A 27,429-nucleotide genomic window follows, 5' to 3' on the forward strand; every position below is an offset into this window, starting at 1 on the left:
CACCTTCTTTTGTCTCAGGAATAACAGGTCATCACAATCATCTGGTTCCTCCAAGGGGTTCAGATTAAGAAACAAGACACTGAAAATCTCCAGCTAATTCATTGGCTTTTACTCAGACTTGAAGATCACTCATGTAGTTGAAAGAGAAAACTGGTGATGAATCCAATGTGAAAATCTGTGGGCCAACAGAATATCTTCCTCTTTTGTGGTCAAGCATGCCACCAGCCCCAAACCCCAATGAAGTTTTCATAATCCTCCCAAATTATGATGAGGTTTTGTATAGTCTGGCAGAGAGCAGCAGTACAGGTGACAGTGTCAAGATCATTGACTAATATAAAGTTGCTATAAGCATCAAAGATCAAGAGTTTAAGATTCAGATCACCTGGGATCAATTCCCAGCTCTTACCCATTAATCATTAATGGGATAGACCGATGTGCCATCTATCTGCGTGCCATTTCTACAATTTACAAAAATTTTAAAACAGCCCCTAACCACATTGTTGTAAAGATTAAATAACTTAAAATATGTGAAACAGCTGGGCATGGTGGTGCATGTTTGTAATTCCAAAACTTAGGAGGCAGAGATGGGGTTCTGAAGTCTGAGGCTAGCTTTGGCTACATAGTGAGACTCTTTCTCAAAAATGAGCAAACAAAGTAAAAAATTGGAACAATTTTTGGCACATACATAAATTTTCTCTAATATTAATAGAGTTACTTTCTTTTAAGTTTCAAATGACTTTCAGCAAAAAGCTGTGTGGAAAGCCAAGGCTCATGCCTTTAATTCTAGCTACTAGGAGGCTGAGATCTGAGGATCATGGTTCAAAGCCAGCCCAGACAGGAAAGTCTGTGAGACTCTTATTTCCAATTAAGCACTGGAAGTGGCATTGTGGCTCAAGTGGTAGAGCACTTGCCTTGGGCTGAAGAGCTCAGGGACAGTGCCCAGACCCAGAGTTCAAGCCCCACGACCTACAAAAAAAAGCTGTGTGGAGTTGTGGCCTAAATGGTAGAGAGCCAGACAAACAGGCAAGCTGAATAAGCTCTGGGCTCTGAGTTCAAGTCCTGGTGTGTGTGTGTGCATGTGCACGCACGCATGCGCACACACACACACACACACACACACACACACACACACACACACACACAGAGGGGCAGAAAGTAATTCTAAAAGCAAAAATTATGAAGTCTAAAACTTAAAATGTACTGAACGGTTGTAATGGCACATTGGACATTGAAGAACATAAGAGAAAGCAGAAACACTGAAATAATAACAACTCCCAGGGAACACAGGGACAATAAAAATGTTATGATGTCACTGAAATTTCAGAATAAGAGAAGAGAAAGATTGAGTTAGAAAAAGTATTTTAATACTTAATGGCCATTTCCAGTGACCGAAAGTACCAATTCACAGATCTAAGAAATACAATAAGATGGGTACAATTGGCTCACTCCTGTAATCCTAACTTCTGAGGAGGTTGAGATCTGAGGATTAGGTTTTGAAGCTAGGTCAATCAGACAAAATACTGGAGACCCTTATCTCTAATCAGCCATCAAAAAGCTGAAAGTAGTAAGACATGGAACCAACCCTGATGTCCCTCAGTAGATGTTAGGATCAAGATGTCACACACACACACACACACACACACACACACAAAATGGAATTCTATGCTTCCATCAGAAAGAATGATACCACCCCATTTGTAAGGAAATCGAAAGACTTGGAAAAAATCATATTAAGTGAAGTAAGCCATACCCAAAGAAACATAGATCCCATGGGTTCCCTTATTTTCAATAATTACTATACATCTAGGATAATCTTAGCAGATGAGCAGCATAGCTCAATAGCTATGTACAAATGACCATAGAAGATGATGCTAAGCAAAATGAACTCCAATACATGGACACAAAAGGTTTTTCTTTTCTTTTTTTTTGTCAGTCATGGGGCCTGAACTCTGGGCTTGAGTGCTGTCCCTCAGCTCTTCAGCTCAAGGCTAGCGCTCTACCACTTGAGCCACAACACCACTTCTGGCTTTTTCTGCTTATGTGGTGCTGAGGAATTGAACCCAGGGCCTCTGGCATGCAAGGCAAGAACTCTACCACTGAGCCACCTTTCCAGCCCCGAAGTTTTTCTTTGTTGTTGTTTTTAAAGTACTCTGTGATTTCTTATTTCTTTTCTATGTTCTTCCCCCTATGGTTGTCACTGTATTTGATTTTGGTACCTTGGTATTGTATTTATTTGAATAAGGGAAAGGAAAGGGAACAACAGAATGGTGAGACAAAGGACAAAGGGAGAACCAATGCAACAGCAATATTCACAAGACTATGTTAGAAATGATCTGTACAACTTGGGGGGATTAATGGGGAGGGAAAGTAGGAGAAAAATGAGGGAAGGGGTAACAAGTTTGACAAGAAATGTACTTATTACCTTAGTTATGTAACTGTAACCCCTTTGTACCCCTTGACAATAAAAACAATTTAAAAGCTGCAAATGGTACCGTGGCACAAGTGGTAGAGTGTGAACCTTGAGTAATAAAAAACAAGTGAGAATGTGAGGCCCTGAGTTCAAGTCTCAGTACTGGCAAAAAAAAAAAGGTCCAGAAAGAAACACAATATATCTCAAGAAATAAGACCACAAACAAAATCCACAAGTAAGTACCTTGTCATTACATGCCTGAAATCCAAAGACAAACCAGAAGAATCCTTGAATGATAGAAGTGTTGACACTCACCAAGATGCATTGTACACATGAGTTGACAGGTTGGATTAAGCTCCTTTGCACAATCATTGAAAGATTATTTAAAATAAATTTATTTTAAAAATAGACATACACATAAGAGCAAAAATAAAAATCGATGATTTTCCATCCAAAACAATGAAAGTCAGAAGACAATGGAATGGCACAATTAGAGGAAATCTGTCAACTGAGAATTTAGTGAAAATCTGTTTGAAAAAAGGCAAAAGAATGGATTTTTGTTAGAGATGAGATCATCTATTGCTAGCAAATCTGCATGCCAAGAAATGTTAATGGAAGTTCTTGAGGCTGATGGAAAAACTATACAAATAAAGGAATAAAGAGCATCACATAAACACAAGGATTTCTGAATAAAGTAATTGTGTAAAAGTATATATTTATAAATTTCTGAAAAAAGTAATTGTGTAAAAGTATATATTTATAAGGTATGTGGGGGTAAATATATGAAAACATCACAGTGTAAAATTCTTACAATAAAGGGAAAATGACATAACATGAATTCATGGAAGCCTATCTGAATGTAAAGAATAATTGCTAGACCAACCTGTAATACAAAACATCAATTTTCTATAGCTATGCTTATTTATTTACTTACTCATTTATTTTGAAATTAAGTCTCACTATGTCACCAAGGCTGGTCTTGAACTTACTTGGTAGTCCAGGTTGACCTGGAACTTGTGTTCCTCCTACCTCAGCCTCCCTTAGTGCTGGGATTATAGGTCTATACTGCCACATATGATAAGTATATCCTTTTAATTCATGTTATTAATCTCTCTACTCGTATTTTTACTTGTCTTCAATCAATCCATCAGCAGCCTCAGAGATTATTTTAAGCATAAGTCAGAGCATATGAATCTTTTCCTTAAAAAAAAAAGTCTTTCAATGGCTTCTATCTTGAAATTACACTGAAATTTCCCACTGTGGCTAAAAAAATACCTTTTCTGACTGCACTGTACTGCCTATCTTCCCTCAAAGATGCCAATCCCAGTACTTTTTTTGTGATCTTGATGCTTATATTCTTCTCCCAGATCTGAAGATGACTAGTTCCTTCTCTTCATCTAAGCCTAGAGCAAAAGCCACAAGCCAAGAAAAGCCTTTCTTGACTACTCTATCTGAAGTAGCTACATTGCCTGCTTCTGAAATCTTATCTGAGCCATTTTATTGCTCTTCTGCTTAATCTGTCAACTTGGTTAGACTATACTCTGTTATTCATCACCATTTTACCTTTGGAGCAGTTTCTGGCATATATTAGGTACTCAATACACATTTGTTAAATGAGCTAACAAGTATTAGCCTATCAAACTTTGTATCTTTCTTGAATTGTCATTAATCCACTGTACCTCATGGTTACCCACCAAATTTAAACTTTTAGAGATTCCCATCTAGTTCTTAAATAAGTAAATACAATTGTACTATACACAATAACTTATTAAACATCAATCAGGTTTCTGCTCTGTGGATGTAAAGAACAAGCACAAACCCATCAAAGTTTCCAATGATAAAAACAGAAGAATAACACTAATTTTATTGTTGTAAAACTATGATATAATTATTAACTAATTATAATTGCAAAATAATATATCATAATTGTTAACCTAATTGTTATAACCAAATCAACATGTTATTAAGAACTTAGATTCTACTATTATTTTAAAGTAACATAAGTATTATAAGAATGCATAAAATTTTAAGAATACAGATTCTAAAGTTCTTTCCTATCAATTGTATCACTTGGTACCAACAGAGTAATCATCTTTTTCTGACATTATTTTCAGCCTGAAAGAAGTAAAGAAGATAGGTGGATCCTGACAAAATAGAATAAACACAGAGTTTTGTATTCCCTTGAAGATATACAAGTCACTTAAAAATAATAATAATAATGAGAATATAATCATCACTATTTGCTAAGAACCAACTGTGGATCCAGGTAAAACTAGATCAACTCAGGGTCAACATCTAATATGTACATCTGACTGACCTTAGAACAGTACCTAAACATTTTAAAGCCTCAGTTTTCACTTTTGAAATGGTTAAAATTTTCTTGATAGTTGTCAGATTGTGGTATGAGTATTTGATAGATGAGAAGAATTAGAAAATATTCACTGTTGTTTTGAAGGATAATTACATCAAGTCAGATTCTTTAGAAGAGCCAATTAGCAGTAAAGGCAAATAGCTGCTCTGAACCAGCTGTTACTTCTCCTGACCAGAACTATTTTGGTTGCTGGGGAGATTTCTGTCCTCCACTAGCTACAAGCAGTGATACTCTTCTATGTGGGAATCTTAATTTCTAAAGGATTAAAACAAAACAATATAAATTTACACAGTAAACTTTATAATTACTATTTGACATAGAAAACTCTTTATTGCATTTTTTTTGTGGTCAGTTGTGGGGCTTGAACTCTGGGCCTGAGCGTTATCCCTCAGCAACTCAGCTCAAGGCTGGCATTCTATCATTTGAGCCACAGCACCACTTCTGGTTTTCTGGTGGCTTATTGGAGGTAAGAGTCTCATGGAGCCAGGCGCCGGTGGCTCATGCCTGTAATCCTAGCTACTCAGGAGGCTGAGATCTGAGGATCACAGTTCAAAGCCAGCCTGGGCAGGAACATCTGTGAGACTCTTATCTCCTAGAAAACTGGAAGTGGCGCTGTGGCTCAAGCGATAGAGCACTCGCCTTGAGCTGAAGAACCCAGGGCCAGCGCCCAGGCCCAGAGTTCAAGCCCCATGACCGACAAAAAAAAAAAAAAAAAAGAGTCTCACGGACTTTCCTACCCTGGCTGGCTTTGAACCATGATCCTCAGATCTCAGCCTCCTGAGTAGCTAGGATTACAGGCGTGAGCCTCCAGTGCCTGGCTCCAATGCATATTTTATCCACTAAGTTAAAAAATTAATGCCGTTGAGATATCACCATTGGTCCTGAGCAATAGTTCATAGCCATAGCTGGAATTAAGGGAAGGAAGGACTTCATATATGGGGTATGATTTGAACTTGACCTGGAAGGATGGATAAAATTTGCCTCTAGAGAGGTAATTAGGCTAGCCTTAGAGCTTGAGTAATTCACCAGCACAAAATATTTGAGACACAAAATATTTGAGAACTCATCTAGATACTTTTTTCTTTCATCTTTATTGATAAGCAGGGGGGTTGCAGTTACCTAAGTAAGGTAATGAATACATTTGTTTTTAAACACTGTTATTCCATCCCTCATTTTCTCCCACTTTCCCTCTCTGCTCCCCTTCCCCCCAAGTTGTAAAGTTTATTTCCAATGTAGTGTCAAGTGAGTATCAATGTTGCATTAGTTCATCCTTTGTCCTGTGGTTTCTGTGGTTCCCTTTCCCTTCCACAGATGGAAAAAACATATACAAGACAAAGGCTACAGAAAACTAAAAGAGAAGGGAAAAAAGAAATAACTACATACAGGACATAACGAGAACCTCTTGTTTCCAATTCTTGGAGTTCGTGTTGAAATGCTTCATTATACATGGTCCTATGCACTTAACAACTGGGTTATTGAAGTTCCCGTTAAGAATATCATAGACATATTCTAGTTCTTACAAATGAGGGAAACCATGCAACCTACTTTTCTTTTGGTCTGGCTTACTTCACTTAATATAATTTTTCCAGGTCTTTCCATTTACTTATGAGTGGGGATGCTAAAACTACCAGCACAACCATGTTCATTGCAGCATTATTTACCATAGCTAAGCTATGGAACCAACTCAGATTCCCCTCAGCAGATGAATAGATCAAGAAGAAGACATGGTAGGGGCTGGGAAGGTGGCTCGGTGGTAGAGTGCTTGCCTGGCATCCATGAGGCCCTGGGTTCAATTCCTCAGCACCACATAAGCAGAAAAGCCAGAAGAGGTTCTGTGGCGTTAGTGGTAGAGTGCTAGCCTTGAGCTGAAGAGCTCAGGAACAGTGCCCAGGCCCAGCATTCAGGCACTACAACTGACCAAAAAAAAAAAAGACATGGTATATATACACAAAGGAGTTCTATGCTTCAATTAGAAAGAATGTCGAATGTCATCTACATTATTTTAAAGTATTTAATTTTCTTGCACTTCATTGTTATTGGAGATGGAAGATCTTTTTAAATTAAGTTGCATTTTATAATATTCCATTTATTGACTATATGTATTAAAAAGGTCCTTTGGCCTTTGTTTAGTTATCAGGAATAAAATAGGCTGGATGTTTGGCCTCATGTATGACTACATATTCAAAAACACTTGCTATTATTTGCATGCATGCAGGCAGTCTGCATGTAGAAAAGTATCAAGTCAGATACACTGAGTTTTAGGAAAAAACCAAATTTCAAGCTCTGAGAACACAGAAGTTCTGTAATGGATTTCCAAGAAAATGTGCTTGTTGTCTGCCAGGTGGCAATCTCTGAAGTGCTGTAAGAATGGCCACATAAGGAAAAACACCATGTTCCTCTCAAAGCCCTTAAATATTGCCCAGTTGTTATTTAAAGAGGAGAGACTGAGAGTGAGTATATACTTTGCATGGTCCACCTACACACTCCAGTGGTGGATACAGCCCTGGGAAACACACATACTTTTTGGTGGCCTTCACTGAAATATTCCCAAGAACACAATTTCCCTGAGATCTCCTCTCCTGCTCATGGTCCTCTAGAAAGCATCTGTAATGTTTCCTTTCCTCAAATGGAATTCACTTTTAACAAGCCCCGTGTGTGTGTGTGTGTGTGTGTGTGTGTGTGTGTGTGTGTGTGTGTGTGTGTAATACATATACAAACATATATCATATCACTCATCACCAATTATGTGTGAAATATTCTGTCAGCTTCTGGGAATATTTAGATATCCTTGGTTATAATAATAACAATAACAATAATAATCTAATCATACAGTATATCAGATAAAATAATAAGATAATTTTGATTACAATAATCTCAAGATGTAGTAGGGAACACAATTTTTAAGCTGAGTCTCATGGCACTAAATTTTTAAAAATCTCCTTATATCTGATTCAATATAGGCACGTAGTACAGAAGTTACAAAGTTAGCTAGAAAGGAAAAGGGCATCCTTTTTGCAAAAGGGGACGGGAAACTCCCCATTCCAAGATTTTCTTCCTTGTAATCATTAGGGAATGTTATCCACATTTTACTCCTTGCTACCAGCCTCACAGAAAGTAACAGAAGAAAACGTGAACTAGTAGGCTTGGGATGTGGTAGAGCACTTACCTAGCATGTGTCCACAAGGCCATAGGCTCAAGTCCCAGCATCACAAAAACAAATAAATTCATGAACTAGGACATTAGATATACAGATGTATTCTTTCTGGGTGTTGTATTCTTCATGGGACCAATAATTCTTGTTCTAAGTCTCTCTCATCAGAGTTGCTACAGAGGATTATATCAAAATTGTGACCATGGAAGCCACATGGTACCATCCCCTCTCATTTTACCAATGGGAAAATTAGTTTGAGAGAGTGAAAGTGGTTGATTTCACCTGAGGTTAGAACCCACACTTCCTGCCCAAGTTAGGGATTTCCTTTCTTAACAGTGATGCAGAGTCTGCAGGAAATATATGTATAGAACACATTCAGTACAGTTTACATGTATGTATGCTTCCATGTCTTCAATCTCAGTTTTGAGATGGTCCCTATAATTCACTAAGGAGTGATCCTGCCATTCCTACTTTATTGCTAGGAAAAATAAAATTCAGAGATCATAATATTTTCCCACAGAGCCATAGTTCAGGTTTCTTGCTCCAATCCACTGCTCTTGTGAATCCTACACACTGATTAGAACAGACAGAGAAAGAAAATACTACAATACACAAAACCTGATCTTTGAGGCCATAGAGTATCTGCAAGATGTCATACACCTGGTTTCATTTAGCAGTAGGATATTCCTTCATCTCAGGATTTTCCCAGTTAATTGAAGCAGACCCATTTACCCAATTCTCCCTCCTTTCCCTCTTGCTTTCACTCTCCCTGAGTTGCTTTCCATATGCCTTTCAAAGAGCCTCATTATTTGGAACAACTTTTAAAAAAGCAGTTTGACAATGACTTAGTCTAAGAAATAATTACCAGTATTCATGTAGATTTTGTTTCAAATATTTTCATGGCTGCATTGTGTTCAATAACCAACTCCTGTCCTTTTTTTTTGTTGTTTTAAGTTGAAATGTTTCCAGCAATATGGAGTGATTAAATGTATCATGGTATAAGCATCTATTGGAGTTCTCCTCAGCCATGTAAAATTATTTTGTATGGGGCTGGGGTAGAAGCTCAGTAGTAAAATATGTGCTTCACATGGAGGAGGCTGTGGGTTTGATCCCTAAAAACAAAAGTAGGGGCGGGGGAGTTGTACTCATAGATATTGTACAAAAAACCTTTCTCAATTTTTAAAGTGAAAAAAATATATGAGTCTGGTTTTCTTTTAACAAGCAAAGTTAAACACAGAACACACTAACTAAGGTACTAGGTGATACGATTCTGAGTACTTTTAAAAAATTCTCTTCAAGTATATTTTCTAATTCTTCTTTAAAGAAACAACATTGCTTTTTTAAAATCAAGAAAGTATGGATTTTATTATGACTTTAAGTATCACTGTCCTACAATACTGTGAAATTTGTGAAATTTATGTAATCCCTTTATCTCAATAAAAAATTATTAAAAAAAAAATAGAAAATATGGCTTTGACTTTTTTTTCTTTTTGCCAGTCCTGGGGCTTGAACTCAAGGCCTAGGAACTGTCCTTGGGTTTCTTTTGCTCAAGGCTAGCACTCTACTCCTTGAGCCACAGCACCATTTCCTCTTTTTTTGTTTATATGGAATCAAAACCCAGGGTTTCAAGCATGCTAGGCAAGCATTCTACCATTAAGCCACATTCCCAGATCTGGCTTTTACTTTCTAAAATGAATGTTTCCTGTTTTTATTTATTAATTATTTATTTATTTACTGTGCTGGTAATGGAGTTTGAATTCAGGGTCTCATGTCCCCAGCTGGCATTCATAACTGGTGCTCTACCACTTGAGCCACATTTCTACTTACTTTGGCTTTGTACAAATTCATGTGTTCCTCTTCAAAGGACCATTATTTCATCTTCCTGCTGTTCCAGTCATGAATATGAACCTCTGCTACAGACAGACAAAGGCTGTTTCTCAGTGGCCCTGCCACGTAGGCCTTGGGTCCCCAACAAGTCACATGTCACTAGCGCAGTGAGTTCTCATGACTAGTTTGCAGGCTTTCTATCTACTATCTCTAAGACAACGTTTCCATCTTGTCAGTATCATTACACACACACACACACACACACACACACACACACACACACGAGCCAGAATACCTATCCATCTCCTCTTCTCTCTATATATAATCCCCTAATAACTCTTAATCAAAAATTCACAAAAAGAAAGGAAGACAATTTAGGATATGAAATCTCACTAAGGACATTTCTACAACAAGGCAAAGGTCTCAACACAATAACACAATTATGTACCATGCAGTAAGCATATTCCTACCTGACCTAAACATTATATATATTATATATGTTTTATATTTCAGTTATATATGTATGTATATATATATATATATATATTTAACTTCCCTAGCCATCATCAAAAGTAAAGATTACTGTAGTTGCTACTTTACAGATATAGGAAGCAATGTCTGGAGAAGTTAAATATCTATAGCCAGCATCCCACAGAACTATCCATAAAGACTCCCCCAATGTGATGGCTTGTCAGATCATCCTACTATTCTATAGGTGTGTGTAATTCCCTAGAAGAGGCACAAACAAGAATAAGTATTAGTTCTTGAAAGAGCATCTTATGAAACCCGAGTAAGCCACCTAGACAGAAGCAAAAATGATTCTTTATTGAAAGAAAAGATCCTCCTGATGATCCTCGACAATAATCACCCAGCCATCTCTGACACCACTTTTGCAAGATGGCAGTGTTGGCCATGGCCATGCTAACATCAGAGTTGTTCCTCTTTGGGAGTGGTATCCTCAGAGTCAGACTCTGAGGATACAATGGAGTTGTTTCCCCATATCTTCAAAGCACCTAGCCTGCAGCTAAAAGGTGCTTGCATTGTAGTAATAATGTGTGCATTCATCCATCAGGAAGAACACCTTCCCCTACTACTCCTTTTATGAAGGCCACTTTCATGGACATATATGTGTGTGTGTGTGTGTGTGTGTGTGAGTGTGTGTGTGTGTATACATATATGGACTATATATATATATATATATATATATATATATAGTTGTTGTTGCTGTTGTTGGTTGTAGGGCTTGAACTTTGGGCCTGGGCGCTGTGCTTCAGCTCTTCAGCTCAAGGTTAGCGGTCTACCACTTGAGCCACAGTGCCACTTCTGGCTTTTTCTGCTTATGAGGTGCTGAGGAATCAAACTCAGGGCCTCATGAATGTAAGGCAAGCACTCCACCACTGAGCCACCTTCCCAGCCTGGACATATTTTAAACTAATGTAGGTATTTTAGGACTTGATCTCGCCAGGTGCAGTAGTCAATGACTTGGAGAATGTTATAATTTGGATATTGAATGTCCTGCAAAGGTGCCTATAGTAAAAGCTTGGTCCCCAAGATGATTGTTATTGGAAGATCCTGTGGACCTTTGGGAGGGTGGGACTTCCTGGGAAGTCCTTCCGTCACTGGGATGCTGACTTAGAAAGCAACTGTCAGACACTGATCTCTCTTCCTCCTTTGCTTCCTGAACATGAAGGCAGCAATTTATTCAGCGACACCCTTTCCACTGAAAGCCATGGTCTACTCAGCCTTAAACTAGTACCTCCCAAATTGTGAGCTATGTAGCTCACAATTATTATTTCAGCTATTTTGTTAGAGAGAAGAATAAGGGCTTTTCTTACTCACGTAGGAATTGCTAGAATATTCTAGCAACAGAGTTCTTTGCTCTGTATTGCTAGTCATCCTCGTTAAGATGCTCTGGCTCCTTGGCCATTAGGTCACCTATATTTACAATACCAAAGACAACTCAAGAGAATTTGACTTCTTTGGTATATTTTTAAGAACACAGTCTCAAAAGAACACATATCTGTTTTTATGTAATTGTGGTACTCAATTTCTGTAGAAAAAGTCTGCGATTATTACTAATGTTAATACATACATTTGTATAGCTTATATCCTTCAGTATACTCTATTTTATTAGGTCTCAGAACAATGATTTTGATATGGATAGGCAGTTATTGCGATCCATATTTTATAGAAGACAAAACAAAGATATTTGACAAGAGATAATACAGCCTATTAATAACTGAGCTGATTCCTGGATCCAAAATGTTTTCCACCATTCACAGAAAAATAAATCTCTCTTTTTTTTTTTTTTAACTTTCATTTCATGGACCACCTAAGACAGAAGTAAGATTAGAAGGGACAAAGAATTCCAGTGCATTGCTTATAGGATTCTTTACCCTTCTAGTCCCACAGATTCTAGGTACTTATGTCTAAAGTGGATCTACCATCCTGTGTCAAGCTATCCTGCCCATTCTGACCACTGAAATGACCGAGTGTGACTGATGTTGCCCGGGGCTCTTCCATATAGAAGCTTTCAATAGCAAGTCTTGGACTTGTCTTGTAGGTAATCTAACTCAAGGAAGTCCAAGTTTCCACTCTGCCTTAACACTCACAGAATTAACAGCTTGTTATAGTTGCAGAGGACAGTGGTAACTTGTTAACTGTCTAGTTGTAATATAATCGAAAGTTGTAAGAGAAAAAAATATAAAACTGTGTTTTTGTAAAGTCCATCATAACCCACCCATATCCCCCCAAAAAAGATGTAATTAGAAAATTTCTTGATTTTGAGTAGTTTTCACATCACCTTTAAGAAATAGGAAGATGGTGGTATAACTATAGTCAAAACAGAAAGTGCCAAGTACTGATGGCTCACCCCGTAACCCTAGATATTCAGGAGCCGAGATCTGAGGATTGCAGTTGAAAGCCAGCCAAGGTAGGAAAGTCCATGTGATTCTGCTCTCCAGTTAACTACCGAAAAGCCAGTAGTAGAACTGTAGCTCAAGAGGCAGAGTGCTAGCCTTGAGCAGAAAAGCTCAGGTACAGTGGCCAGATTCTGAGTTTAAGGCCCAGGACTGTCACCAAAACAGACAGACAAAAACAAAAGGGAAGCTGAAATTCTTGTTGCAGTATGAACTGATCCACATTCCACATTCAGGGGCCTTATGGAATTATAACATTATCCAAATTCACTAGAAAAAATCCTGCATTGGTGCCAGTAATGGATGGTGATAGAAACCTTAGCTTTAACTATTTTTCCCATTTTGTGTTTCCATTTTTGACACCATTATTTTATTAACAGCAGTAGCTGCTTTCAAATTACTTTGGGGGCCTTAAAAATAAGAGTACATTAAAATGACAAAAACAAGCTGAAGCATGCAATTTTCAGATCGGTCAATACTGACAAAAAAACAAAATTCCAACAATAGTAACTAAATAAAATGGGCCTTTTCCCATATAAACCCATTAATGTCATTTTTACATTGTTCTCCTAATTTTTTAAAAAAAAAAACCTATCTAGTTTAATCAAGTATTATTTGCTCAGAAAAAATTTGAGCATCAGACAACCAACCCATCTAGGCCAAAATAATTATCTATGTATGTAAGATAAATTCCTAATAATCTGAAAGAAGAGAAGAAAGAAATTATTTAATTTCACAATTATGGTTTATTTTTTTAAGAATACATACTTTTTGTGCACAACATGGTATAAAGTAATCATTTCAAGTTTAATAAGGTGAGTGAAACACATAGTACAAATGCTTCAGTTCAAAATAAGCCCATGTTACATAATAATGAATTTTAAACACAACATCTCCATGGTAGTCCATTTATTTCAAGTATTTTCTCGAATACTTTGGGTTAGTACATCAGCAATATGGTTTTCTGTATTAACAGATTATATCTACACTTTAAGGGGCAAAGTTGGACTAAAGTCTTACACAACTTTACCACTGAACCTTTAAGAATAGATATGGAAAAATATTGGTCTGGTTCTTTGAAGAGATTTTTTTTTATTAGGAATGAGATTTTGAAATAAAGCTTTATGTAAATTTAATACAGTATTCTTGGACATCAATTGCATGTAATCTAAAAATGAAAACTCAATGAGTAAAAACAAGGTGTTTATTTTTAAGAATAAGGCAGGGAATTTCCAAATATAAAGAATTATTCTAAATTCATTTCTGTAACCCATCACATACAAGAAACCCAATGCATACACCTCTCCTTCTATACCAGTTTCTTTACTCAGAATGAATCCACAAATTGATGTAATTCCTTTAGAAGTTTCTAAAGTGAACAGCAAAAAATATATAGCCCCATTAAACAGGGCAAAGTGCTTGGAAACCATACATAAAACAATACAACTACAACCTAGGTTTTTTAAATAGTAAGATTAATTTAAAAAAATAAAGTCATATTTGTATAGCACTTTTTATTCAAAAAGGTACCAAGGTTGTCTAGGCATCTATGGCTCCTGTCTATAATCTTGGCTACTCAAGAGGCTGATATCTAAGGACTGTGGTTCAAAGCCAGCCCAGGCAGGAAAATCTATGAGATTCTTATTTCTAATTAACCACCCCAAAAAGCCAGAAGCAGAGTTGTAGTTCAAGTGATAGAATGTTAATCTTGAGCAAAAAGCCCAGAGACAGGGCTTGGGCTCTGAGTTCAAGCCTCAGGATCAGCATACACACACACACACACACACACACACACACACACACACACACATCAAAGTTAAAGAGACTAAGATTGGCTTACTCATGGCTGAATTATGTTCATTCCTGCAGAAGAAATGCAAGATCTGATCAACAGTAAAAGTGCAATTCAGATAGTTTTGTCCTTCTAGACCAAGTCATTGAAATAAAATAGTCTCAGGAAAAAAAATACTAAATGGAAATAATTGCAGCTACAGCTATTTAAATTCATCCAACTATCATCATGCAAGTCTTGATGCATTAGTTTTTCAGTGGTAGAGTAGAGTGGGCCCAAAGTCATATGGAAATCTAACACCCAGCCCCACTAAATCTGCAAGCAGCTTTTGGTGGGGTTTAATAATGGAAATCTTGCCTTTGAAAGAAAATAACCTGTCCAGGATTTCAGCTGAAATTCTGACCTTTCCCTTAGTATTAGATCACAAGGAACCTAAAGATGGATGGAAAGGAAACCATCCCATCCCCTTGCCAGGGGCTACCTTGGCCTACACTCCAACCTTACCTTGATCTCAACCCTGCTCCTCAGCCTTCTGTTGGAATATAAACTCCAAATCACCACATCCAAGATGATACAAGTGAACAATATACATTAACTCTAATAGCCTAGAGCCAAACATCTTTACCAGGCCTTACTACTGCCCTCAATGCCGAATAAATGGTTTTCAAAATAAAAATACCAGTGGCCTATTATTCATTCATGTCCTTATATATTGTGCGTGCGCGCGTGACACACACACACACACACACACACACACACACACACTGTACTGAGTGCTGCTGCTTGCTAGGAGTTGCTGTGGGTGCACTGAGGATGTAGCAGGAGGTGGAATGGGGGAGCTCAAATTCCTGCTTGCATAGAGCTTGCATTCTTCCTCATATTACTGTCTCCTGAGATCACAGTGGGAATATTCCACTAAATCAACTTATTGCTCGAAAGCATTGAATTTGTATGTGCATAATATTCTCAGGATGGATTCATTCTGTACTTTGATTCTAAGTGCCCTTGTGGTTTTAAAAGACATTATGGAAATGGAGGCTGGGGATGTAGCTCAGTGCTTGCCTAGAATGTAGGAAGCCCCGGTTCTCATCTCCAGCACAGAAGAGAGAAAGAAAGAAAGAAAAGAAAGAAAGAAAGAAAGAAAGAAAGAAAGAAAGAAAGAAAGAAAGAAAGAAAGAAAGAAAGAAAGAAAGGAAGGAAGAAAGGAAGAAAGGAAGAAAGAAAGAAAGAAAGAAAGAAAGGAAGGAAGGAAGGAAGGAAGGAAGAAAGAAAGAAAGAAAGAAAGAAAGAAAGAAAGAAAGAAAGAAAGAAAGAAAGAAAGAAAGAAAGAAAGAAAGAAAGAAAGAAAGAAAGAAAGAAAGAAAGAAAGAAAGAAAGAAAGAAAGAAAGAAAAAGGGGCTGGGAAGGTGGCTCAGTGGTAGAGCGCTTGCCTTGCATGCCTGAGGCCCTGGGTTCGATTCCTCAGCACCACATAAGCAAAAAGAAAAAAGCCAGAAGTGGCGCTGTGGCTCAAGTGGTAGAGCGCTAGCCTTGAGCTGAAGAGCTGAGGGACAGTGCCCAGGCCCAGAGGTCAGGCCCCACGACCAGACCCAAAAAAGAAAGGAAGGGAGGGAGGGAGGGAGGGAGGGAGGGAGAAAGGAAGGAAGGAAGGAAGGAAGGAAGGAAGGAAGGAAGGAAGGAAGGAAGGAAGGAGAGAGAGGGAGAGAGGGAAGGAGGGAGGGAGGAAGAAAGGAAGGGAGGAAGAAAGGAAAGAAGGAAGGAAGGAAGGAAGGAAGGAAGGAAAAAGAGAAAGAGAAGATGAAGTGCAGAAGACGAAAAAGAAAAGAAAAAGGTACAATTGAGGGACATAAGATAGGAACATAATATATCTTTATAAAATAAATTACTTCCTGATTTTATAAATAAAATAATTCTTTAAACTTTTCTTTTTTAAAAAATTTTTCAAAACTTTTCTTTAACTAAGACTGTTCTATAAATGCTCAAAATCCTGAGAGACTAAATTTAAAAAATGGGAGTGAAGGCTCAGAGAATCACTGAATCAAGAGAAGAAAAAAGAAAAAAGTACTGCCTTATAAAAATGCCTTCCCTAATATATAAAGAAATAAAAAGTGAATTCATTAATAGCAACTAACAAAGAAAGGAGATAACTTAATCATAAGGCTGAAAAAATGACAGCTGAGAAAAAAGGAATTGGATCTGGGGTAGAGCTGGGAGGGAGGATGGCAAGGCTTCCAACTGCTCCTTGACGCCTCAAGAGCTCTGGAGAAAAATCAAGCCAATCCTGAGAATTCTCAGTAAAAATTTCAAACCCAGTGACAAGCAAACTGTGAATATTGCATAGCATTTTTCTTCCTCACTGAGAGTAGTAGAAACAGATGTAAACAGTTGCTTGAGAGAAACTGAGGAAGTGTACCAAAGGAAAGTGTACCAAAGGCTGACCCTCACAGAGGTAGAAGCTCCAAACTATGTTCTAAGTGGGCATGAGTCTCCAGCCAGAGGTCATCAATGTATCAAAAGAAGATGTTACATACCCTTCCCCGGACGCACACATACACAAAACCAGGCAGTGTGAACACTAAAACTGGTCAACTATGAAAACTTCTTAAGGCAGGGGAGAACTCAACATACCTAGCAAACACTGCCTTAAATGATCATCCCCTATCCTCTTGCTCTTAGGTTGTACAAAGTTAAAAATCAATAACTCAATAGACAGACTTTTAAATAGATGATACTATGAGATAGGAGCCTAGATAACAAAAACACTCTAATAGAGGAGGAGAAAATATAATAGAAACAGAACTGCTAAAGCATGATCAAGATAATAAAAAATCAAATGACATTAATGCAAATATGCACGCACACACACAGAGTGAAAGGCACATAAATTATCAGCCCAGGAAATAAAATTCAAGAAACAGATATTCCAGCACTGGAGATATGGAAGTGAAAAATAGTGAAACTATTTCTAAAAACAAATCAACAACAATGAAGATACAAAAGAAAAGTTCTTCACCTATGCCTTTAACTAAAGAATAGCCTAATTGTAGGCATGTTAATAAGGTTGATAAAAACAACCAAATGAGATGGAAAAAGAAATAACAGACCCAAGCAACCAAATGGATCCCAAAGTAATAACATAAGAAGTTAACAAATAAAAATACCAAAAGGAGATCTCTCTGGGTGTCTCCCTGTGTGTGTATATCTCTTCCTAAGAGAGCACCCATACTCTGCTAAGTATACTCCTGCCCATTTGTACAATTGTCTGCTTCTTTGTCTATTTGTCTGCTTCTTTGTCTGTTTGTCTGCTTGCTTGGTTGTTTACTTAATAAAGCTGTACCAAACTCAAAAAGATAGAATAAGTAACAGCCATAGACTTAAGAAATGAAGCAATTAAAATATAAGTCTAAATATATAAAATAAAGCAAACCAAAGAGAAATCAATAGATATAGGGGATAAAATGATCAATAATAATAGTTATGATGGTGATACTAACAATAGATTTTATTTATTTATTTATTTATTTTTTGGGTCCAGTCGTGGGGGCTGAACTCTGGGCCTGGGCGCTGTCCCTCAGCTCTTCAGCTCAAGGCTAGCGCTCTACCACCTGAGCCACAGCGCCACTTCCGGCTTTTTTTCTTTTTGCTTATGTGGTGCTGAGGAATCGAACCCAGGGACTCAGGCATGCAAGGCAAGCGCTCTACCACTGAGCCACCTTCCCAGCCCAACAATAGATTTTTTTAAAGCAGCAAAGAACAAATAAGTGGGAAAAGTATTAAAAGATATAACACAAGAAAATTTCTCTAAAAGCAATCTTTTAAGTAAGTGATTATTAGGTGACAGTTTTACATACTTCACATATATTAAATCAAATTATACCAACAATTCTATAATGTATATATACACAAAATTATTATTTACATTATAGGCAAAAAAAATCTGAGGTTTAAAGAAGTTAAGTAACTTGCTAAATTCCTACCATCAAATACTATTAAGCCAGGTTGAACTGAATCTGTCTAGTGAAAAGGGCATCTTGGGTTCCACAAATAATATAATGTAAACCTTACACTTCAAAATATAATATCAGAGTTGTTTTTTTGGGGGGGGTTCTGGTCATGGGGCCTGAACTCTGGGCCTGGGCGCTGCCCCTCAGCTCTTCAGCTCAAGACTAGCACTCTACCACTTGAGCCACAGCGCCACTTCCAGCTTTTTTCTTTTTGCTTATGTGGTGCTGAGGAATTGAACCCAGGGCCTCTGGCATGCAAGGCAAGCGCTCTACCACTGAGCCACCTTCCCAGCCCAATATCAGAGATTTTTTAATCCCAATATTCAGTCAGAAAATGTAAATCACCAATAAAAGGAAAGAATCATGCTGACAATCTTCTCCACAGTAATGTTCAATGCCAGAAAAACAAAGGAGCAATGACTACTTTGCTCTTCTGAAATACACCATGACCTAAGAATAGTATTGCTGCTCAAACATAAAGGCAATGTTTCTAAAAGAATTCAATGAAACAGTACCCAGGAGCTATGTTCAAAGAAAAGTAAAGTGTTTACAATGAAATATAGCCAATTAAACAATAAGCCAAATAAAGAACTCCAGAATGGTTAAAAAAATACATCCTACATATCAGCACTAAATTATGGTCAAACTTAAGAAATCACACAGAACTTGATATTGTACCAATAAAAGAATAACATGCTAAATATCAATAAAACACTAAGTGATACAACAATAAATGTCAAAATGAGGGAGACAGAGGTAGGAGGAGAAAGAAGTGTGAAGTTCTCAACCTGAATAGCAGGGAATAAATCAGAACTACCTAACATGGAACCATTTAGGGTCAAAAAGAATGATTACAACCTGTGAAACTGTTCTCTAACCTCTTCGTAATATTGAGAGATAATTTAGCAAATGATATCTCTTATGATGAAGAAATGTTTATGGAAGTTTAGCAATTCCTTCCATTCTTTTTCTTCTCCTATTTAGGTTAAAATTAAATGTAATAATTTTGTTTAAAAATAGGATGAATACTATAACACTAGCTTAACAGTAACAATAGATTGTGTACCTGTGTCTGTGGAGGTGCATGCTTGTATCATCCAATTAGTGTTTTATTTATATGTGCCTAGAAATACATTCTTATCATAGACTATTTTGGGAGAGGTCAAAAAATAAAAATAGGGATCAAACTGTGGACCTTGCTCTACCAGTGGGCTATATCTCTCAGCCTTTTTTGTTTGTTTTTTTTTAAGGGACTCATGATATAGCCCAGGCTGGCCTTAAATTCATGATTCTCTTTACCACCATATCCTGAAGATTATAGGTATGTGATGCCATGCCTGGCAATAAACTATTTTTTAAAACACTGAGGAGCTGGGCACCTGTGGCTCACGAGTGCAATAAAAAATAGAAGCCACCTGGAGTAAGAAAATTTGTGAGACCTTTATTTCCAATTAACCTCCAAAAAGTTGGAAGTGGAGCTCTGACTCAAGTAGTAGAACTCTATCCTTGAGCAAAAAAAACAGAAAACAAAAAACTCAGGAACATCACCCAGGTTCTGAGTTCAAGCCCCAGGACTGGTGTGCATGCATTGTATACATGCACACACATGTGTGCCCGTGTGCACTCACACACACACAACCACATACTCTTTGGCCAGGCGTTGGTAGTGACATATGACTGTAATTCTAGCTACTTATAAGGCTGAGATCTAGAAGATTTCTGTTCAAAGCCAGACAGTGAAATTCTGTGTTTGAAATAACTAGCAAAAACAAAATAATAATAAAAAAAAAAACAGGGCTAGAGGCATGGCTCAAGTGTTAGTCTTTTAAAGCGAGAAACAACAAAAGAAAGAATATTATAGTGAAAGTTAAGAATTATAGCTGGGGGTATGGATTAAGTGGTAGAATGCTGGCCTAGCAAGTATGAGGTCTGAGTCTAAACCAAAGCAAAATACACACACACACACACACACACACACACACACACACACACACACACAATAATAAATCATAGGTTGGGGATGGGGAGCTGGGACTTATAAATTCTCCTTTTTTATATTGTAAAGAAAGATGAGAGGAAAAACAGAGACAGGCATAGAGAGAGAGAATTAAATGTTAAAACATGCAAAAACTGATCCTTATATATCACTCTGAACCAGAATCAATTCCGAATGGATCAAAGACCTCAATATAAGATCAAATATCCTGAAAACATTGTAGGAAGAGATAGGGGAAACACTAGGGCTCCTTGGCACAGATGGAAACTTCCTAAGTAAAGATCCAGAATGACAACAGATCAAAGAAAGACTGGATAAATGGGATTTGCATCAAACTGAAGAGTTTCTGCATGGCAAAGGACATAACTAGCAAGATAAATAGCCTACAGAATGGGAGAAGATCTTTACCAGATATGCATCAGACAAGGGCCTTATATCTAAAATATACTCAGAGCTCAAAAAATTAAACCCCTCAAAAACAAATCTTCAAAGAAGCAACCGCCCCATTAATAAGTGGACTAGAGAGAAACTTCTCCAAAGAAGAAATAAGAATTGCCAATAGACACATGAAGAGATGTTTGACATCTTTGGCCATAAAAGAAAAGCAAATCAAAACAACATTGAGATTCCACCTCACCCCAGTTAGAATGACCATTATCAAGAAAACTAATAATGATAGATGCTGGCTGGGATGTGGCCAAAAGGGAATGTTACTACACTGTTGGTGGGAATGTAAACTTGTTCAACCACTCTGGAAAGCAGTATGGAAGTTCTTCAAAAGACTAAACATGGAACTTCCCTATGACCCAGCAATCCCATTCCTAGGCATTTATCCAAAAGATCACATACCAGGCCACACTAAGGCCAACAGCACAACCATGTTCATTGCAGAATTGTTTACCATAGCTAAGATATGGAATCAACCCAGATGCTCCTTGGTGAACGAATGGATTGAGAAAATGCTGTACGTAAACACAACGGAATTCTATGCTCCCATCAGAACAAAGGACATTGCCCCATTCATACGGAAATAAACTTGGAAAAAATTATATTAAGCGAAGTAAGCCAGACCCAAAGAAACACAGGCTGCATGGTTTACCTCATTTGTAATAATTAGAATGTGCCTATGGATAGTAAAAGACAAATAATTACATTTGGACATGATTAATTAAACAGGATTCTAAACATTCACACAGTGAAACCCAAGGAGGATATTCTTAGAAGAGGATCACAAGGCTCAATAGCTATGTGTATCTGACCATATACAACGATGTTTATCAAACTCCAAGATGGACACAAGAGATTTTTTTTTAATTGTGTTGTTTGCAATTTTTTTTTTGTTTATTCCCTTTTGTCTCTATTTTTTATTTCTGTATCATTTTTTTGTGTCGGTCATGGGGCTTGAACTCGAGGCCTGGGTGCTGTCCCTGAGCTCTTCCGCTTAAGGCTAGCACTCTACCATTTGAACCACAGCGCCACTTGGGTTTTTTCTGTTTATGTGGTGTGGAGGAATCAAACCCAGGGCCTCATGCTTGTGAGGCAAGCACTCTACCACTGAGCCACCTTCCCAGCCTCTCTGTATCCTTTTATGTAAGTTTATCTTTTATATAAGTTTATCTGATTTGGGGAGGGAAAGGGGAAGCAGAAGAACAGTGGGACAAAGGGTGAACCAATTCAGCAGTGATACTCACTAGACACTATGTTAGAAATGAACTATAAGGCCGGCCGGGCGCTGGTGGCTCATGCCTGTAATCCTAGCTACTCAGGAGGCTGAGATCTGAGGATCGCGGATCAAAAGCCGCCCGGGCAGGAGAGACCATGAGACTCCTATCTCCAATAAACCACCAGAAAACCGGAAATGGCGCTGTAGCTCAAGCGGTAGAGCGCTCGCCTTGAGCTGAAGAGCTGAAGGACAGCGCCCAGGCCCAGAGTTCAAGCCCCACGACCGACAAAAAAAAAAAAAAAGAAATGAACTATACAACTTGGCAGCTGGGGCGAAGAGGGCCAGGAGGGGAAAAACTGGGAGAGAATTTGGGAGGGAATGACACTGTTCAAAAAGAAATGTACTCATTACCTAACTTATGTAACTGTAACCCCTTTCTATATCACCTTTACAATAAAAAAAAAATTTTTAAGGGATTATCGGAACCCTCCCAAAAGAAAAAAATACTATGAGATAACATTTGCCTATTAGAATGTCTATTATTAAAAAAAAGAATTATATGTTAAGGCTATTATAAGTTAAGCCAATATTCATGTTATTCCAGGTATTCTGATTTCCCGTTAGAAATCAAAATCAAATAGTGCCACAGGGTTAAAAAAAATAAAGAATAAAGTTGTTTTTTCTTAAATCACACCTAGTCTTTTCACCTAGGAGTAACTATTGCTACAATCATATAAACATCATACCAGACACTTTTTACCTAGGCGTGAGAATTAGTAGATAGAGAGTTGAGAGGATAGAAAGAAATAATGTTACAAAAACTGGATGAGATTTATGCATGTTTTGTATTTAGTAATAGAAATATTCCATGATCCAAAGTCACATATGGAATTAGTGGCAGATTGGTTAACAAAACCCAGAGTTTGAAATGTCTAGTTTAGTTTCTATATGCTGAAGTATGCTGCTTCTCTAATGCGCTCTCTCTCTCTCTCTCTCTTTCTCTCTCTCATCTGGGTCAATCACAGTCACACGTGTACCTGGCCTACCTGCCTGGCCATCCTACAACCTCACTAAATCTCACTGACCCATAAGAGGGATTTTTCTTGCCTGGCTAGTCATACTGCATTCTGCCATGGAATGCTTGATAGAATGACATCAGACCATGGCCCTGAAGTGTAAGGATGAAAAAAATTTCCAAAGGATGGGCAGTTAAGGCCAAGAGGATTCCATGAAGAGAAAAGCTCAGGGACAGTGCTGATTCCTAAGGATAGATGTGGAAATCAGGCAATCACTGGACACAAGAAAACAAAGGATGAAAAGTGCTGCAGAACAGTGTAGAAAAGAGGAAGGATCTGATGTCTACTGTGAGGTCCACAAGAAAGATACTTGCTTACTGGCACCTGGCATTCACTGGCAGGAATGTAGAGGCATGAGGAATGCAGATCAAATTTAATTCACTAGTAAGGGGAGACAGAAACAAGACCAAAAAGTAACTCTTTTCAGAGTCTACATCTATTCTTGCTGGGACAAGATGGTAAATGGTCACCTGAGAGTCGGGTGGCTGAACACTGTTTTGGTTGGGTTGGTTGTTTTTGTTTTGTGGTACAAGGCGTAGCCAGGTCGACGGGCTAGATAAGCACTCAACCACTTGAGTCATACCCTTTTATTGTTTCTATTTTCTTTTTGAGTTAGGGTTTCCCTAACTTGGTGCCTGCTGTGGACTCACAATTCCTGAGTAACTAGGATTATAGGCATGGACCACCATGCATAACTCTGGTTTCAATTTCTCATAGAGTGTCTCTGACACTTTCCTGACTTCCCAGGAAAGTGGAAATTCTTTCTTAGTGGCCAGGTTTGAAGGGAGCCATCCTGCTTTTATTGTGTTGCACTTCCAAACCACTCGAATATCACCAGAGATCAATTGCTCTGGTGTGAAGTTTATAGTCTGAAGTCCTTGTGTTTCTTTCCATCCATCGTTCCTGGCTCCTAAGATTCCAGTCACAACAGATTCCACAATATTTCCAGCACATACCATGCACCATCACAGACATTTCTCATGAGTTCCAACGGCCAGCCAGGCCTGATGTCATCAAATGATCTTTCAATCAAAACCCCACTCTTCTCACAAAGCTCCCCTGCTCCCCACATCCTGAGCTTCCATCAGAATTAAGCATTCCTTTCTTTCAGACACAGTATTTGCTTATACATATTGCCTTGAATTGACTGTCCCTTAAATCTATCTTGTTTAAACCTGTCCTCATAGGTAGTAGGCAAGTAAACATGTATTGAACATCTACTGTACTGTGAATGCCAGATGCTTTTAGAGACACCATCTAAACTTAGACTATGTTGTTAACATGTAGCAGAAAGCTCACACATTACATGTATTCATCAATGTTTGCTGTGTGATTCCATGATGAGAAAGGGGGGCTCTGTTTGAATTTTAAGCTATTGCAGATGAGAGGTCACTAATATGGCTCCTTTGGAGGAGTTGGAAATGAGAAAGGATTTGATCCATCAATTCAATTGGATGGCATATAGACAAGAATGACGAGATAGTTGTTTGTAGGTCCATCTTAAAAATGCCCTAACCAGAAAATAAGATCACTTTCCCTCCCCCCACCCCCTTACTATACCCAGTAGCACAACATCCAATATCGGGTCTAGTCAGAGTCACAGATGATTTTAGTCCTACTAGCCACAAATTGACTGAATCTCTGGCAAGATGGTGGCCCTCACTCTGCCTCAGTTTTTCCATATATGAAATAGAGAGGCTGGACTAGACCGTCTCAAGGGTTCCTATCATTTCTGTGAAAATTTTATGGTTCTGTGTTGACTGAAACTCTGCAATATGAGAACTGGTCAATCTTCAGGACGATTTACAAACACTAATATGAAGAGCTGCATAAACAGGATGATATGAGCATCAGCTCTCTGTCTCGCTTTCTCTCTGTCTTGTGTGTATCTCCTCTCTCTGTCTTGTGCATATGTGTGACAGAGTGTGTTTGTGTGTCCTGTGAGTGCTTGCACTGTGTGTGTGATGGGAGGAGGGGTATGAAGCTGTCAATCAATGAGTGTAGATTATCAAGAATTTTTTTCCTGTATTCAAATGGATGCCTATGTAGTGAAAAATATTGCTTGTTTACTCTCCACTAGGAGTTATTATTATTGTTGTTGTTAATAAACTAATGAAGGTCCGTTTTAAATGCATTATTCTTACAACTGAATATCACTTAAAAATCCACAGGCCTGCTGGGTACCAGTAGCTCATCCTGTAATCCTAGCTACTCAGGAGGCTGAGATCTGAGGACCAAGGTTCAAAGCCATCACCCAGCCAAGACGGGAAAGTCCAAGAGACTCTTATCTCCAATAAATTACCCAAAAAAAAAAAAAATCTGGAAGTGGAGTTTCGGCTCAAGTGGTAGGGTGCTAATCTTAAGCAAAAGAAGCCCAGGGATAGTGTCCAGGCCCTGAGTTCAAGCCCCAGTACTGGTGGGGGGTGGGGAGGGAGGAAGATGCACAGGACTTATTCAATCCCACCCTCAGCATCAACAGGTAAATTCTCTGAGGAACTCTCCAGAAGGACATCCTTTTGGATACATGAATGGATAAATCAGCAGTAGAGAGGAAGCATATAACAGCTGGTTTTAATTATATTATTAGTGAAAGTATACTCCTCACCAGCCTATCTGAATTCATCAATTATTTCCAAAACTATTGATCTGACTGGACTAAACTTCCCCTCAGACAACTCAAGGTGAAAAAGCAGAACTCACAGAGAGAGTGCTTGCCTGTGCACATCATAAAATCAAATCTAAGCTGGATGCTGGCGGCTCACATCTATAATCCTAGCTAACCAGCAGGCTGAGATCTGAAGATCACTGTTAGAAACCAACCCTCTCCCCCCACCCCTGCTTCCAGGCAGAAAAGTCCTTGAGACTCTTATCTCCAATTAAACACCAGAAAACCAGAAGTGGCCCAGTGGCTTAAAGTGGTGGAGTGCTTGCCTTGAACACGAAAGCTCAGGGACCGCACCCAAGGCCCTGAGTTCAAGCCCCTCAACAAAAACAAAAACAAACAAACAAAAAATCAACTCCACTCTAGAGGCCTCCATAAAAACCTGAGATCCCTCAACTTGGTATTGGTGGGACCAACCTCATACCTTCACTGATCTTAAGGAGACAGAGCCCTTCGTTAGGCATTTCGGCTGTCATGGAAAAACAAGAATAAACAGGAGTGTCTGCAGTACTAGGCTGAGGATCACTTGCATATTTGTTTACATCAAACCTTGTTACAGCTCTGATACTTCAAATGGGAAATACTACAGCAGCAGTAGAATAGCTCTGACTCCATAACACATATTAGTTTGCTTTAAATAAAAGAAATATGCTTTGTAGGAAGTTAGAATCTTAAATTTAAAAAATGAAAGGAGGGGAGAAATAGAGACAATAATGGATTCTGGTCAGTTGCTCTGGGAAGGTTAGGGGCTGGATTATGCTGAATTCTTAAGTAAAAGAAAATATCTAGAAAGGGGAAAAAAGAAAAGTAACTAGTGTACTCCACAGGTAAACTACCTATGTAGTGCAAGCAAAGAAAGAATGGGGGTTCCCTTAGATAGGAGCCACCCAGATAAATAGGACTGGCTAGTTAGCTCTCAAACTAATAGCCAGACCACAGGCAGAGCACAGCCTTGAGATCAACGCTGTTATATCAGCACAATTTAAAAAAGAAAGAAAAAGAGAGAGAAAATCAAATTGGTTAAAAAATTTTAAGAAGAAAAAAAATCCCACAGACTATTTTAAAAATTCAATTTTTGTAGAAAATATTTAGTAGCTAGAGTATATTCACTATATTAAATGCTTCTCATAAAATCATACATATGTATATGTTTCTATTTGTTTGCTGACAATTTTCCCCCAAAATAATATTTCCTTGTAATTGTTCAATGTATTAATTAAAATACAGTCAACTTCTTGTTTGTTTTTTTCTTTTTTTTTTTTCTGAGAGGACAGCCTTCCTTAAAGTTGTAATCTTTTTTAACCTAGGACATTAGAAATGATTACTATTTCTTCAAGGGCTGTGTATTTATATAGTAATTAATGTTTTTTAGGTTATCCATCTTTATGACTCAGAAAGGCCTTAATCCAATTATCAGGATGAAGGATGTATCCACCTTTCCCATTTCGAATGCATTCCTAGTTTGTAAAAAGTCATATTGTCCAGAGATCACAAATTTGTACATTGCTGACAAATTTGACAACAGTACAGTTTAAAATAAACCTGATAATCCAAATATT

Source organism: Dipodomys spectabilis, unplaced genomic scaffold (assembly GCF_019054845.1).
Source record: "Dipodomys spectabilis isolate Male_0828 unplaced genomic scaffold, ASM1905484v1 ptg000599l, whole genome shotgun sequence".
NCBI lineage: Eukaryota > Metazoa > Chordata > Mammalia > Rodentia > Heteromyidae > Dipodomys > Dipodomys spectabilis.